The 3,579-nt window shown below is 29.0% G+C and overlaps 1 long non-coding RNA gene across 5 annotated transcripts; it reads right to left on the bottom strand.

Moving 5' to 3' along the window:
• Positions 1-471: 471 nt before the first annotated feature.
• LOC118449139 (uncharacterized) lies at positions 472-3,076 on the bottom strand. Of its 5 annotated transcripts, none has more exons than XR_014983637.1 (8): positions 2,856-2,973; positions 2,460-2,592; positions 2,062-2,217; positions 1,584-2,008; positions 1,349-1,471; positions 1,163-1,250; positions 977-1,053; positions 472-893 (listed from the first exon to the last, which is right to left on the bottom strand). It is a non-coding gene; the product is annotated as an uncharacterized LOC118449139 (long non-coding RNA). The 5 variants fall into 5 exon arrangements; XR_014983638.1 differs by lacking the exon at positions 2,856-2,973 and having other exon boundaries at positions 472-606; positions 724-893; positions 2,460-2,766; XR_014983639.1 differs by lacking the exons at positions 2,460-2,592; positions 2,856-2,973 and adding an exon at positions 3,016-3,076.
• Between the last annotated feature and the right edge of the window lie 503 nt (positions 3,077-3,579).

Here is a 3,579-nt window from a genome sequence, read left to right on the forward strand (position 1 = left end):
ACAGGCATTTAAATAGAAACATTTTTATAGCCGTTAGAAATGGCCAGTGATGACGGCCACTTTTTGCACAGAGGATATCTTCGTCTCATCCTAAGAAGTCGGTATGAATGTTCTAATGACAGTTCCATATAATTAATAGAGGTAAAAGAATCAATAAAAGTATATGATTTGTTTCTTAAATTCTTTATTCAAATTTTTCCACTTATTAATGTTATATTATATAACAATGCGTTCTGAATAATAAAAGAAACTATCAAATAAAGCAATCGAAAAAAGAAATCAATTATGCGACGAATGAGAAAAGGTGACAAAGATAAAAGGAGATTGGGTGATAGGAGATGGATCTGAAAGAAGGGGTCAGAGAGCGAGATGAAATAAGAGAAAGAAGGAGTAACATGTATATGTGATTATTAATATGAATTATCGTACATATTTACGTAATGATCAATAATTGAAGCAAATCATGTCGAATTATTTTTCTTATATCAATTATTTATATCGATTCTACGTATTACACATAGTAACTCAACAGGATTATGCAATAATGAATATTTTTCTATTTATTGTTCTAATAATATTGTTAACTTACACGTCCTTTTCCTTTCTCTAAAAATCAACAATATATATATATAACAACTTTTACTTTATTAAATGTTAAAAAGATTCAAACGTAATTAATAAAACTAGTTCTTATTTTGTTTCTAATGACTGGACGAATCATACATGTTAAATAATTGATTCAGTTGACTCTTTAATTCATTCCTCCTTCAGACATTCGAGAATACAATCCGGTAATCATCTATTCGTTTTCTTCTTTTAACTCGACTACCCGTAAATTTTGTCGAAAAAAAGAATCAGTATATCCTTCGAATATGTCCAAGCTACACTGAGACCTATCGAAAAGAAAAACGTTTTTAAGAAATAATACCAATCTCTTAAAAAAAAATATCGAATTCACTAATGAAAATTTTCTCACCATTTAATGCTATAGACATTAGCTTCAATGATCAAGCTTTTGTTCATAATATAATAAGTAATTAATTAATGAAACATCTGAAATTAGTATTTCAATAAATTCAATCACTTATTCGTTCCAAACGTTCAACTTATCGTCAAAAAAAAAAATTTCAAATAAGCCAATGCTTTGGTTTACGCTTCTTACTATCGTTATTATAAATATCAATCTCTAGAATCTTCGATGATGCTTTCACATGTGGATTTTTTGTTCTTTTCCATAAAAAGCTTGGAAACTGGAAGTACAGAAACTTTAACTGACGGATCCTTAAGATAATTATTTTGTATTTCAGGCATCCTTATATTTGTACTGTTCGACGACACATTTACTTACCAAAGCATCTATCGCTAAATTGGTCCATTGAATAGATAAACGTACGTGTAAGGATAGACTGCTATAGCAAGATAGATACAAGAACGGGGTGCGCATCTTATTCTTCTTTCATCAACGATCGTTCTACCACCATGAAACCAACCAACCAATTTCCATATTCAATTAACAGAAAATATGTTCCGCATGAGTGATGAAACAAAACTCCATGGCAATGAACAAACATGAGCTTTCTTACCATTAGTTTCCACAAAATTTTCTTCCTTCAAAACAATTCTTCTTCAGCATTATTTGTAATAAACTGCTTTTCTTCTCCTCTACGATTGTTATTAGACTAGCAGATTCGATAGATAAATTTATTCTCTTTCATCTATACATATTTGCTGCAGCTATGTTCTTCAATATCCCTTCAGATGATCTCTTGAATAGTTTTCTATTCAATCTTTGCATGCATAATGAATCTTTCGGACGAGAAACCATTGACTAACTGACGAATACATATTATCGTATGATATTCTTGAATCCTAAGATGTTTTTCTTTCCTATTTTTATAAAAATAATAACCGTTCTTATCCCATAAAAATCCAGTAATCATGGAGGATGGAACGATGTTGAAGCATGATATTATCGTGGCAACATTCTCGTTGAGGGTCTAGTAATAACCTGCGAAAACATAAGTCAGAATCGAGATGAAAACACAAACTTTTGGTACATACCAATTGAAAGCCATTCCAATCTATTGCACAGTGGAATATTTCTTTGTTGCGTTCATTTCCTTAGTATAGTAATAATCCAGTGCATAATGATACATTTCTGGATCGACGTCATCATCTTTCATTCTTAAATGAAATAATTTCAATGGTTGGCCAATTCTGAAACGTTGCATATTATGTACAGTCATACATTGACATAATTTGAAAATAAAGAAAAGATACACTTTTGATGCAAATATTTCACTTAATAATAATAATATAGTCAATATCAGTTTCTTATTAAGAATAAATGAAAAAACTTGCGGTTAACAAAAGCAATAAAAAAATTATTTATTTGACGGAATATTTATTAAAGTCTATTTCGCTTGCTGATGAACTATATACCAAAAATAGAATATTACCAATTAACGGGATACTTCTTTCAAAACATCTTGTCATTTCTCTGGAGGATTGTGACTCAGATTCATTATTATTCTTAAATCTTTTGATCTTTTCACATTTTAATATACCAAGTAAAAACATGTTACTAAATGTCTGTTTGAAATGTGTTTTGGAAATAATAATAGCAAATAAAAATAATTATTAAGAGTAAGTAGTACTATTAATACAATTAATTAATAAGAATGAATAATATAATGAAAAGGTTCCATAATTTTAGTAATAGCTTCTTCAATTTGTTATGTTTTACTTTAAAAATAATTTGATCCGCTTTATTTCTTGATGTGTTAAAAGCTTTCGATTAAAATCATATTTAGAGGTTAATTTTAGTTTCTACAAACGAATATCATTTAATAAACCTTCAACATGGTAATTTTGGTTTCAAGATTGAAAACCTACTGAAAGATTCATTAAATGAACGACATAAATAATGAATAATATGATATAGAAGAAGCAATTAATATCACTGCTGAAGAATGTAAGAACACATCAATCACAAAAATAAAAAGAAATACTAACCTTAAAAATCTATCTCATCCTTCACAGCGTGCCTGACTGCGGCGACACCTATGGACAAAATATCAACTACAAGTGAAAGTGGGGATGGTTGTCCCCACCATGCATCTGTCCGGTTATTGTATAAGCTTGCATTGGTCATAACATATCAATGAGTTTCGGTTCGGGTAGAATAGGTAATTTTAATAGGCTCTGACCTCACATTTTTTAATCTCTTAAATGTAAGTCTTTTTTAGATGGTCGTTTTTAGGTGGTTTCGCAGTAATCCGAATTAGATATGACGTTGGTACGCATTTGTTCCGCAATTGCATAATGAATAATAAATATAATTGTTAGATATAATAATTAGTATATAAATATAGGTTAAAAAATAAAATTTTTTTAGAATATTTTGCCAAAAATAAGTAGTGAAAACTTATATATTATATTATTTTAATATAAATTAAAACATGAATTCATTTCCACTCTACCTACGAGCGTATTTTTCACGTGATTTTCTTTTCATGACTATTCCACTCTATACTATTTCAACTATTACTTCTATTGTTCTATTGTGCAACTATTACT

Source organism: Vespa mandarinia, unplaced genomic scaffold (genome assembly GCF_050613455.1).
Source record: "Vespa mandarinia isolate Hongniang unplaced genomic scaffold, ASM5061345v1 scaffold_27, whole genome shotgun sequence".
Classification (NCBI taxonomy): Eukaryota; Metazoa; Arthropoda; class Insecta; order Hymenoptera; family Vespidae; genus Vespa; species Vespa mandarinia.